Genomic DNA, 14,476 nt, shown 5'->3' with positions numbered 1-14,476 from the left:
ATGACTTTTAAGTCAATTTTATTACTGAAATCTGAATGTCACACCTAAAGACTCTGATATTCAAAGAGTGGTCTTTAGAGCAAAGACTTGACCTGACCTAGAAGCTTTTTAGAAATGCAGATGCTCAGGCTTCATGTCAGTCCCTCTAAATCACAATCTGCATTTTAACAGGATTCCCAAGAGATTTTATAAAAATTAAATTTGAAAATGACTGAATAATAGACACCTGGTAATCAGTAACAGATTGACAATAAATAGAACTATGGGAGAATAAAAACAAACTAAACGATCCTCCCTCTAGCTCCACTTCACTGAATTTCTGAAATAAACCCACTTTATAACTATAATCATTACATTTATTTTTTTCCCACAAGTATTTATTAGGAGCCTATTCTGTGCAAATTACTGTTCTGGGTTCTAAAGATACAGTGGTGAAGAAAATAGAGAAAATTCTTTATACTGAAGTGTTAATATTATACTGAGGTCCAAGTGATCCACAAGAAATTCTTATTTAAGAACAAGAATTTAGGGTCTCCTGGGTGGCTCAGTCAATTAAACATCCAGATCTTGGTTTCAGCTCTGATCATAATCTCACGGTTCATAAAATCGAGCCCCACTTCAGGCTCCATGCTGTTAGCATGCTTGGGTTTGTCTCTCTCCCTCTCTCTCTGCCCCTCCTCTGCTCATACTCTGCCTCTCTCTCTCTCTCTCTCTCTCTCTCTCTCTCTCAAAAACAAACAAACAAACAAACAAACCCAGAGCAATAATTTAAAGAAGTAGGCTTTTGGGGGGTACCTGGGCGGCTCAGTAAGTTAAGCATCCTACTCTTGATTTCAGCTCAGGTCATGATTTCATGGTTTATGGGTTCAAGCCCCACGTCGGGTTCTGGGATGACAGACTGGAGCTTGTGTGTTGTCTCTCAAAATAAATAAAATTAAAAAAAAAAAAACTAAAAAAGAGAGAAAGGAAAAAAAGAAGAAAGGAAGAAAGAAAGAAGTGGTTCATGGGTTCAAGCCCCACCTCGGGCTCTGGGATGACAGACTGGAGCTCGTGTGCTGTGTCTCAAAATAAATAAAATTTAAAAAAAAAAACTAAAAAAGAGATAAAGGAAAAAAGGAAGAAAGGAAGAAAGAAAGAAGGGGGCTTCTTGACACATGTGAAATTTTTCCTGAAAAAATTTTATATATTCAGTTTTTATAGATTTAGTTGCTACTTAGTTCTTGTTCAGATTCTGGGTCCAGGTTGCCTGGCTTCAAATCCTGACTCCCTGACTTTAGGCAAACACTCAACCTTTGTGTTCTTCAGTTTCCTCATCTGAAAAATGGGGGAAATAATTGTGTCTACATCAGGACATTGTTGTGAGATTAATGAGATTTGTATACAGAACATATTCAAGGCAGTGTTTGGAATTTTGGAAGCACTATGTAAGGGTGAGAGATTATTGTTGTCAGTGAAAAGTTATTAGTGATACATTTCTCTTCCCTGAATATGAGTTTTGAGAAATTAGCTTTAGTTTTGGAATATGTGGACAGTGTGTGAAAACAAACAACCATCCAAACAAACAACCAAAAACCAAAATAAGCTATGAATGAATTCTGAAGTACTTGAATTAGGTAAACTGAAGTACATGCTAACTAGATTCTGGTGGAGAAGACAAGCTTCTATAGTCTATCCTGGACTGGAAACCTGGATAAGAAGATACTGAATTCTAAACCCTTGTTTGGTTCCTGCATTTTGCACAGTTGGAGAGAAAGTTTGCATGCCCATCTAATTCACTTTGAACTTTGCTCATATCCCCAAGATCTTAGTCTTTAATCTCAGCTTTCCTATTGGTCAACTTTGTTGGTAAATGAGCAGGAAGTTAATTCTTGCTTACTTTGGTTTCTTTTCTAATTTTCCCATGTGTTTTAGTGAAATCTTTCCAAGTGATGACTTTTTTTTTTAATAGTGTAATGATAAAAACATAACAAAACTGGTGAAACCATCTAAGCAATCAAAATAGTGCTTCTATTCATAGACATTTTTTTTTCTTCTTGTACAAGTGGAAATAAGATTTCTTTCAGTTAATTCACATTCCTTACTAATTCTTCAAACATTTGGAATGTTTCTGAAGTAACCTCTGTTTGAAATCAAGAACTTAAAGAATCATATAAATCAAGGTGTATAATATACACAATAGCATACAAGTTCACGGTTGTCTGGGCTTGGTCAACCAACCCCCATATCTCCTGCTCCACTCCCATCTAAGTACTGTGCTAGTCAAAGCACAGCATTTCATATATTATCCCCATACCTATGTTTACAACAACTAACAGATCTCAAAATGTGGTCTGGAGGTGAAACTCCCATGGAAAATCTGAGAGGTCAAAGTATTTTTGTGACACTAGGGAGTTGCTTCCTTTTTCAATTCTTCTGACATATGATTTCATAATGAATTGGAAACAGGCATGAGAATCTACCTATCCACCATTACATCAGATATTATGGAGATTTTTTAAAGATGCAAAATAATGTTACTTTTCGCACCTTTTTTTATTTTTTGGCTTGAAAAATAAAGTTTTTTTAATGAAAAGTGTTTTTAGATTAATATTAATAGAGATTATTTTAAATGATTTAATAATATAAGTGTTTTCATTGCTTAGTTTTAATTTATAATACCATAATTATCATTAAATGAAAACCATGTAAATGGAATTTTTGGGGGGTCCTCAGTAATTGTTGAGTGTAAAGTGGTCAAAAACCAAAGTGTTTGAAAATTTTTAATCTACACTTTTTTCTTGGCATGGTTGAAACAAGGGAGAAGGTGGTGCTTGTTATGTAGTTATTTCTCTCCCATCCTGTCTGGACTGTAAAGACATTTCTAAACCTTTCCCAAGGCTTTGCTTTTGCAGGGTGTAAGGGACGGAAAGATAGAGTGAGCCAAGGAAAAGGTAAAATGCGAAGTGGATAAAAGTCTCCTTTCTAGGTAATCAAGTGCCTATACTATGTACTGATTTAGTAAAATAAATAGAATCACAAATAAAGATGATTGAGTGTGATTGTGATTGATTATGTGAAGTACTTGAAGGAGCCTCTTTGAATTTTAATATGAGTCCAACCAAATCCATCACATTTGATAGGCAAAGAAACTGAAGCCAGCGTTGATGAGGGAACTTGCTCTGAGTCACTCGTCTCTTAGTGACAAATCCAGAATCAGAACTCAAGTTCCTGGCCTCGAGTTTGCCACATAGGTCACAAAATTGAATGTTTATCCATATTTTCAATTAAGGTAAATTATTATGATAATTATGTAGAACTATATGCATAATAGTACTTCTCAGAGTAAAAACCTAGCATATGAACTAATAAATCTGAAAAGGAACATTGAGAAAATATAAATAAATATATAGTTGTTATTTGTCAGAAGATTAGGTATAGAGGTTTAAATTCAACTTTCAAAACAGCGTATGCAATTCTGTCTATCATTCCAGCAAACTATTTCAATAGCCTGTAACACCCTTCATTCAGAGATTCTGGGGGCTTGTAATTATATCTCAACTTTTAAAACGATATCATTATCCATTTAGTTAATAGAGTACATTGATAAAAATCACAGTATGCCCTGGTGTGCACTAAAATTGTTAAGCAGAATAATTTATGCAAATTACTTATAGAGTTAATATATGTTAAATATGTTTAATTACACTGCAGAACTCAGTTCGCTGCAGCACACACAATTATTTTTAATCATAAAAACAGATATTTTGGAGATTTATGTTCAACCCATCACACTGCTGGTTAATACTGCTTTTCTTCCTTGCTTCCAGAAATAAATTTAAAAAAAAGATTAATAATTTGTGCCATAGTCTTCTTGTTACTGAAAAGTTTATGTGTATTTTAATTTTAACATTCTCCAAAATATAAAAGGTACAAAATGCTTTCTGGGCCTTATTTAAAATACATACTTACTTAGGAAGCTAGCACAAGAAACTGTTTAGGGAGATAATAACATTTACCTCTGGGGAGCAAAACTGGAGAAATAAAGAGGAGGAAAGTAATTTTTTTTGTTCTTATCATAAGCTTTTTTTATTATTTTATTTTTAATTATATATATACTACTTTGATTAAAAATGAAATATAAGAAAATGTACATGTACCTTAATACAATAGTAGAAAACAATATTCACCCATAATCTTTCTGACACTTAACATTTCTACTTTGATTTATGTAGAAAGGGTGGCTGAACAATGAATGTTCAAATGTTAAAGACAGCTCAAATGATATAAATATATCTAAGAAATTCTAATTTTAGAAAAAATACCCTTTCTTTGGCATTATGTTGATATTAAGTACTAGATTTATAAAAGTGTACACATATGGGCAACAAAACCATATCTTAACCAAACACTTTCCAGTAACAATGATGTGATTCCCCATGGCAAAGTGTGAGTTTGTAAGAGACCTAAGTATCTGCATACCATATATCAACCCCCAATCTTGGAAGTTACAAATTCAGCACAATACTTTTATAGAAAACAATATTCTCCATGATAGGAAAGTGCATTACTTAATGAAGTTCAAAAATACATACTTTTAGTGGACAACTTTATTTAATGACATAGCCTACTGTTAAAGAAATGAACAATTAATTCTGTTGAGCACAGAATGCAATTAAGTTAGTAAATAAAATTTCAGATTAAAGAATTATTATGTACTATGTGCACTTAAGATAGTATACACCATACCAATGATGGAATATAATAATCAAATCAATTATATTATAAGAATTTTAATAATTTTTATATCTTAAAACCTAACATTTTTCAGTTAGATTGCTATATTGAACAAGCTAATACACAGATCTTTCAAAATTAACCCACAGACATTGCAGCTATTAACTAAGTTTTATACACTAAAGTGTGCCAAAATAAAGTAAACATGACTCCACTCTCTTTAATTTGATGTTAAAATACTTAAAGATCGTTTCAGTAATCAATGAAATTCTAATTGCCTCCAAGGAGGAGATTGTAAAAATAATTAAAACTAGTGCATTATTTATTTGCTGTTTTTATTCACAAATAGGTTTACCGTGAATTCTATTTATTTCACTTTGCATGATTAAATGTAGTTGATTTTTCTTATTGAAGAATTTCTGACCATAGATATGACCTTTTAATGAAGACAAACCTGTTAATTCATCATGTGGAATTTCCTGATCTCACCATTCTCTTTTGTCCTCTTCCCTATATATTGCTTTCTTGAATTTTATATGCTAGCTTTCTAATGAGGTTTTTCCCATCCAAGTCTTGAGCACTGTAGTTGAGGCTACTGACTATAGAGCATTTGAACATGCATCATTAAGTTATTGGGTCAATGTGGTCAATATTGCTGTGTCAATAGTTGTTACATGGAACTATCTTTCTAATACACTTTAAAAATTTATCTTTAGGTAATACAATGAAGCATTAAATACTAACCTCTGACTAATGGAAATGTCCCCAGTGATCTCATGGCTCTCTTCATGATTGCAAGTTATTTTAATATCAAGGAACTTATATTTTATCTTCGTATACACTCAGTGACTATGTCAGCTCTTTGTGCATAGTAGGCATTTTTTAATTATTTAAAAACAATTTCCTCTTTCCTACTGTTACAAAATAATGTAATAACACTTTGATAGTAATAAATATGTTTGCAGCACTTACATGTGCTAAGTTCTGCTTTTAGCACTTTGTATGGACTATTTTGTTTAATGACATATTCCGTCAGCTAATTTAATCCTCACAACTCCATGATGTAGATATTAATCTTATTAATCCATGTTTTACAGGAACGAAGCAAAAAGGCTAAATAATTTGCTCAAGGCCGTATAGCAACTAAGAGCAAGGTTTGAGATCAGGCCATTGGACACTAGAATTCTTTCTATATAACACTGCCAATTTTCATTAAGGATGATTCCTCCTGAAGATACTGCTGGTAGAGTTTCCCAAAATTTTATTTTGTGATAGTTAAATCAAACACACAAAAACTTAAATGTGTACAACTGCTTAAAGCAGTGTTATCAGAAGTGAGTGGTATACAGTGAAGGCATACATAAGATGATCTACTGGGGGTTAGGAGGAAAATATAGAATTTGTTTCTGTAATATTTGTTAGGTCTTTTTTTCTTAATTTTGGTGGTGTTTTTAGTTTTTATAATATGTAAACACTGTTACAGTGTAGTAGTATATTATGCAATTTATAAATCAGTAATATACAAGTATTGATATACTTCAAAATATTTTTGCCTGTATACTTCAAAATATTTTTATGAGTATATGAGCTGTAAAGTTGGGAAATAATCATCTTATAGAAACTACCCAGAATTTAAAGAAAAATAATATTTAGGGTAATAAGGCATATGGCATTCTCTGTAGAATGTGTTAGAGTAGTTATGTATTTTTTTGAGATGCCTTTCCTTATCTATAAAATGGGAATATTAAGTACCTTTATAGTTTTATTGTGATGACTGAATGAATAAGAGGTGTGTGAACTTTTTAAAAGCCTAAATCTTGGGGCATGTGTATAATTCAGTTGGTAGAACATGAGACTCTTGATATTGAGTTTGTGACTTGAAGCCCTACGTTGGGCATGGAGCCTTTTTAACAATACATACATACATACATACATACATACATACATACACACATCTCTACAGGACTACTAATTACTCAAGTATTATTCATCATCACATTAAAGTGACATTTTGAGTAAAACGACGTGTGAGAGACATTTTTGTGCAGGGAATCTTCTGGGCTCCCTTATGGTTAAGTCATCTGGCTGATTTTTGGCCTGGCTGGCATAAAACAGACAATTCCTGGGAGACACTGTCTCTGCCACTTTAGTTCCTGCTGGTGATATTCCAAAATGCATTAATAGATTTCTAGGAAGCTGCACTAGCCTCTGGCCAGGTATAAGCTTGGTTCAAATAAATAAACAAAATCTGAAAAGTAATAAAGTAGTTTTTCTTTAAAGATCCCTTGCGTTGAAAGTCAAAAAGAAATCAAATGAATTAATAACTTGAGATGTGAATATATCCAGTGAACAGTAATATCTTTCTTGAAGGTGTCCACACCATTTCCAGCGCACACCTGAATGTATTATCTAATATTACTTTAGATTTTAGCTTAGTAAGTACAATTAGTAATCTTCTACTGACAATATTAACCTATATTTTAGTATCTCAAATCTGCATATTAGCTAAATTAGGCATACCATAGAGAGTTTCTCTCATTTTCTATAACTTCTGTATTTAAAGTGTTGAAATACATATGCCTTTCCCAAAGAATGATCTATATAACACCAGTCCTATAAGCTCTCTATTGTTAACAAAGCATTCCATGATCAAACATGTTTTCAAAATATAGAAGTTTACCTTAGCATATTATTGAACCTGAGAAATCTAAGTACTTTGAATATTTCCCAAATTTATTTGACTAAGAAAGCATTTTGTATTTTGTGTGTTGCCTAACAAAGCAGGAAAACAAATTTTACAAAACAGGATAAAAAAGATAGATTTCTCATTCATATTTTCTGTAGTAACTCAAATCAGGTGATTAGAAAATGCCAAAGCAAAGATGAAATTTTGTAGATTTTTATTTTGCCACAACAACTTGGCTATCTTACCAAAACAAAATTTACAATATAAATATACATTAGTAATTAATTCTAAAATTGGTGTATTCTGGATTATTTAACTATGAGAAATAGTGCATTCATAAGCCTTCCATGTGAAAATGTGCATCTATTTTAGTGAAAAAAAATTTTTTTAAATTGACCTAACCATGCTACTAACAAATAACAATAAGATAGGTGTTAAGGTCAGAGGAAGGTATCATGACCACATCCAAAACCATGACATCTAATACACACATAGAGCACACAGCACACATCCCTCTCATGTCCTCCTTCCCTCTACCAGAATTACTGGATGTACTTCCCACACTCAGTAAAACATGACATGAAAATGGAGCTGACAGAAAAGGACATAATGTCACACTAGCTGTACCCTCATATTCATCACCTTCATATGATCCCTTCCAGCAGAATGACAGACAAGGTATTTCAGTCACCTTCCCAGTGCAAACTGGATACAAAACAATTGCTGAATGAAATGCAATAAATATTTTTGTAAATTCATAGCTTAGAGTCAAGGAATTCAAGGAAAACTTTTGACAAAATCTTAAGAGTAATTAGAATCAAATGTAGCTATTCTGTGCACATTTGTCAACACCGGAAGTCTATAGACTTGGTTGTAAAGGGTATAAAACAGATAAGAGGCAATATCTGTGAAATATGGGAAATTCAACGCTAAACTAGCTTCAGAGAATTCTACCCTAAACTAAAATGACTGTCACATATACTCATACAAAAATGTACATACACATGCATTAGCATTTTAATAGTCAAAAATGGAGATATTCTAATGCCTATCAGCTTAAATGTCTATCAATATTTATGTACAAATATATATATATATGTGTGTGTGTGTGTGTGTGTGTATATACATATATACATATATTTGTGTAAGCATATATAATACAATATACATAATAGATGATTTCCGTAGGCTTAAGGCTGAGCAAAATGCTAAATTATTAACAAAGGATGCTACTTTATATGCAATTGTTGGGGAAGAATTTTTTTTCTCTATTCTTAAGATTGTTCTAGCTCTTCTAAAGAATTAAATTGACATGAAACAGATTAACAAGAACAAACAGACAAACAAAAAGAACCAGCATTTAATTATGTATAGACAGAGGCCCAAAAAAGAAATTGAAACCCAAGGAAATGAGCAAGGCAACAGGTTTTATACTTTCTTAGACAAAGAGGCCATAAAACTGTGAGGAATTGACAGGACAAAGAAAAATGTATGTTCAGGAGTTTCAATTAATAAGGAATTCTAAAACAGAATTTGGGCTGGAGTAGTAAATTAGTGGAAGTAACACGGTTTATGTATATAGCCTTAGCTCTGAATTCCTTATCTCTAATGATGTCCCTTTACTACCTGGTACAGGGAGGGTACTTTTTTATATGGGAGATTTATTTCCTACTTTCTGGAAACAGAGGAGGAGTCAGAGTGTTTTCCTGGTACTGTTTCTTAAGTAACTTTAATTTAAAACAATCAATACTCCAAAATGGCATATTTGGGGGCAGCCTACCCTAAGCCTCTCCATAGTATCAAAACAACTGAACAATACTCTTTCTAGTTTAGAGGTATTTGTATATGTAGGAAGATAAGGGAAATTATAATTATTAATTAAGTGGCTAGTACCTTGAAAAGGTGAGCGCATGGTGTAGTTTGGAAACACAATACAGTAAGTTTCAATTGTACTGCTTAAGTTCTATTTTTAAGCAGAATTATAAGTACATGGAAGTTTACTTTATTATTCTTTATGTCTTTCTTATTATGATTCTGATATTTAATAATAAATAAATAAATAAATAAATAAATAATTCAATTCATTCCTGAGAAAGTCTTGAAGAAGTCCTAATAGTTTAATTTTAACAGTTACTGGTTGTGATTTATACATATATTATACAATATAATACAGATAAAGATACGAAAAATATTTTCTAGCACATGATTAAAATTTCCTTTTTTGAACATGAGTTTAAAATAAATGAATTTAGTATTTGATAGATGATTTTTGTCATACATTTGTCACTGACTTTAACTGTTAAGAGCTTGTTCTCATTTTGTGAGAGGTAAAGAAAAGTCTTGATTTTTACAGAACATATGGTTATTTGACTCTTTAATCTTCTTTTTATGCTTTAAGAAATTTTCTGTTAATGACTTTAGGATCATTCTTCTGGAAGTTTCCACTCATCCCCCATGCTCTCCAAATCATCTCTTCTGAAAGGATGTTGAAGGGAGTGGTAAGAGCTTGTTGTATTGTTGAGGATAGACGACAGTGGAATTAAAATAATTGTTAGTATACTCATACAAACAAAGTGTTCAGTTAGTACTGAGGAATGAAAAGTACTCTTTGGAAGTGGAGTAAAAAAAAGCTCTGGGATGGTCAAATGACAGGGAAAGAAAAGCACTTGATTTTGTCATTAGTGGTTCCATCAGTATCATTGAGCTATTACAGTAATTTTTTTTTCCACAGGGACTGTTTTTGGTGCAAACTTTAGGACTACTGTAACAAATTACCCTGACCACAACTCCACCTCCAAAACCCTGGTTTTAAGGGAGAGTTTTTTAAAGGGGATTTTTAAAAGGGAGAGTTTCAAATATAAAGTTGTAATATAGCTCAATATATTGAAAATGATTATTTCACTAGTGATTCTTTTATTTTGGATTTAGGCAAACAAACTGATAACTTAGGTGAAGATTCAGGTTTTCTGGATCTTATTGAAGAAAAATTACCATAAATACCTTGCCTCACATGCAAACTTGGTGTGGCTTATCAAATTTGAAAGGATTTTACTCAACTCTAATAAATTCTTTTGAATATAAGTTAACCTTTCTTTCATGATACAAAAGCCATCTGAAGATATTGCCACATTTAAGGATAAGTATTATAGATATTTTACAAGAGAAGCAGAGAGATGAGAGTTAATATAGATTTCTGTGGATAATATGGGTTATATCCTATTTTGTAAACTTTGTACTTACTTTAAGTCACTTAGATAACACATTAAATATAAATATTATAGTGACAAAATAGAGTTATAAAAATAAGAGAGTGTCATTATTTTATAATCAAATACTAATAGATTGTGAGAAAGGTTTATATCCAAGACCTCAAATGCTTGAACAAGCAATACATTCAATTACATATGATCTTGGGATTATAAATACTCACACTTATATAGCTATTACTACTTGTGATCCATATTTCATTACTTTAACCTTATATGTAAAACAATTGTCTGTTTTATATGCAGGAACTTAACTGCTGTATCTACAGAGGTGATGTAAAATTTCTACTTGAATAGCAATGTAAATCATGTTAATTCAGCCCTAGTCAAATGAAACTTGGTAGGATGGAAGAAGAATAGGAATGAGAATGGCAGAAACAAACTTGAGTATAAGAATCTGCCCAATTGAAGTAATGAAAAAGTAATATTGGGTTAAGTACCTCCAGCTATGAAATAAGAACTCAGATCAGCAGGAGTGTTTGTATAATCATACTAATCTACTGATAGTAAAATAGGATAAAGTAATTTTGTATGTTTTGATTTTAGTGCAGTGTTTGCTTACAAATTTAGTGAACACAATTTAAGTAGTCTCAAAAAGGAGGTGAAAAAGGACTGCTTGCCAAGGTTAATGAGATAAAACTGGGTTGCACTGGAACTCAAGCAGAGCTCCAGACTGATGAAATAAAAACCCACCTTATGTCCTCTTTCCACTACATTCTTTTCTCAAAGTGAGGCTTAATGAAATTGGGTTTACCTATCAATGCCTCCAGAATTAACACAGGTACCTAATATTGACTCAAAACTCAATCTTTCTAGTAAGATGCATTTTTTAAAAAGAAATTTTAACATTTATTTATTTTTGAGAGACAGAGAGAAACAGAGCACAAGTGGGGAAGGGGCAGAGAGAGAGAGAGAGACAGAGACAGAGAGTGAGACACAGAATCCAAAGCAGGGTCCAGGCTCTGAGCTGTCAGTACAGAGCCTGATGTGGGGCTCGAACCCATGAACCATGAGATCATGACCTGACCTGAAGTCAGACACTTAACTGACTGATCTACCCAGGTGCCCCAGGATGGATTAAAGAGAGTTGTTGACCCACCTATGCAGGTCTGGATTTTCAGCCCATCTACCTCTACTACCATCTGGGAAGTGAACATATCAATTATTTGGTGTCCCTTTGTATTTTCCTAGGTCCTCAAATTTTCATTCCTGAAAAATCTTAATAAATTAATGAACAAAGGGGAAAATATAAGACACTTTTTTTGTGTGCAAATGTGAAATAAAATTTTAAGGATCCTCTACTTGACAAGGAAGTTTGAATTCAAACATCTAGAAGATGTTAACCCCTGATTTCCCAGTATCATTTCTTGGATGAATGATGACTTTTAACCCATAATACCATTGCATATTTGAAAGTTAAGGGTCCCAGCCATGATTGAATTCAACATAGATATTTAGCACCCTGTAATTATTTCATTGCTTCAATACAATCTCTTTTCTTAGGAATGAATAAGAAGTTCTCCTTCATCAAATCTATTCTCCCTTCTTTAGAGAGGTTTTGTGTATGACTCTTAATCTCTATCAAAGTATAATTGGGCACCGAGAGAAACAGATTGATTATTGCCGACTGCAGAGAGGCAGGATAGGACATGATTCATTGATTTTAATCATATTCAAATGAGCCATCCCAGGGAATATCATGCAAAATAAATATAATGTAAAATAAAGGCAGTATTTTAGATAACAAAATTGTTTAGAATTTCTACTTCCAAGATAAATTGACTTGGTACTGAATGTTATTTTTTAGTTCCTTTGACTGTGTTTGACTATAAAAGGAAATTCCTTGTTGATTAATTGCTGAAACATTTATGAATTTATAAGGCTTTCAACATGCATCTTCCCTATGATAAAATGCAGAGTTGGGAGGACTCTATTCTGACCACCTAATTTAGTAGATCTATTTATTAACTCATAAAATATTGTTTAATCCATAGTATCCCATAGCTTGTGAACTTACACCACACCACAAGCTAGGTACACCTATCCATCTGCCTTAAAAAGCATCATTAATATTGTTTTTTTTTCATTTTTTGAAAAATAAAGCATGTGAATGCCAAATTGCATTGCAGCAACATGATCCTAAAAATTTCCCAGTTTTATCAGGGTAAACTTCTGGTGATCTACAAATCCCATACTATATATTTTCTTTCTTCCCCAAGGCTTTATCATATTAAAGATATGCAGGTTTATTCTCTAAAAGTGAAACAACCATGCTAATAGTATCCCTTCTTGATAGAAAAACAAATGATAAGCTGGACTTGATTAAAACTGAAAATACCTGTTCTGCAAAAACACTGTAAAATGAATAAAAAGCCACAAACTGGATGGGAATATTTGCAAAAGACATATCTGATAAAGGAATGTGTCTTAGTTCAGGTTACTATAAAATAATAATGCAAACTAGGTGGCTTAAACAACAAACATTTATTTCTCAGAGTTCTGAGGCAAGGAAGTCTAAGATCAAGATATGGACAGATTCAGTGTGTGGTGAGGATCCTCTTCTACACTGCCATCTTCTGGTTGTATCTTCAAATGGCAGAAAGAGAGCAAGAGAGCTGTGGACAAGTATAGCATTCATAAGAGCTTCATTCTCAGGACCTAATCACCTTCCAAAAACCCTTCCTCCCAATACCATCACATTGGGGGTTAGGATTTCAACATATGAATTTGGAGGAGCTCCAAAAATACAGTCCATTGCAGACACTTATTCAAAACATACAAAGAACTCTTAAAACTCAATAGTAAGGAAACAAATAGCCCTACTAAAAAGTGGACAAGATTCTCAACAGATACTTCACCAAAGAAGATATACAGATGGCAAATAAGCATATAAAAAGATGTTGTACATCATATGTCACTAGGGAAATGCAAATTCAAACAGTGAGTTACCACTACACACTTATTAGATTGGCTAAAATCCAGAATACTGATAATACCAAATGCTAGAGAGGATACAGAGCAACAGGAATTCTCATTCACTGCTGGCGGAAATGCAAAATGGTACATCTATTTCAGAAGGCAGTTTGGCAGTTTCTTACAAAACTAAACATGCTCTTACCATAATATCACCCAGCACTTCTGTTCCTTGCTATCTACACAAATGAGTTGAAAACTTATGCTCACATAAAATCCATACGTTGATATGGATAGCAGCTTTTTTCATAGTTGCCCAACTTGGAAGTACCTGAGATGCCCTTCAGTAGGGGAATGGATAAATGAACAGTGGTACACCCAATGGACGACCATAGTGCTAAAAATAAATGGGCCATGAAAAAACATGAAGCAACTTAAACACATATTCCTAAGTGAAAGAAACCAATCTGAAAAGACTACCTACTGTATGATTACAACTATATGACATTTTTGAAAAGACAAAACTGTGTAGATAATTAAAAAAAATTCGTTGGTTTTCAGGGTCTGCAGGGAGGAAAAGACGGATACACTAGGCACCAAAGGATATCATACTAACATCATACTACTCTGTATGATATTTTAATGATGGATATATATTACTATGAATTTATTCAAACTCAATGAATATACAACCAAGAGTGAGTCCTAATGTAAACCATAGATTTTGAGTGATAATGATGCATCAATGTAGTTTCATAAGTTGCAATGAATGTACCACTCTGATGGTCTCTGGTCGAAGGATGTTGATAATGGGGGAGGCTATGCATGTGTTGAGGTAAGAGGCATATAGGAAGTCTGGATACCTTCCACTCAATTTTGCTGTGAACATAAAACTGCT

The sequence above is a fragment of the Lynx canadensis genome, chromosome D4 (assembly GCF_007474595.2).
Source record: "Lynx canadensis isolate LIC74 chromosome D4, mLynCan4.pri.v2, whole genome shotgun sequence".
Classification (NCBI taxonomy): Eukaryota; Metazoa; Chordata; class Mammalia; order Carnivora; family Felidae; genus Lynx; species Lynx canadensis.
The sequence above is the reverse complement of the archived record's forward strand: the minus strand, read 5'-3'. Positions refer to the sequence as shown.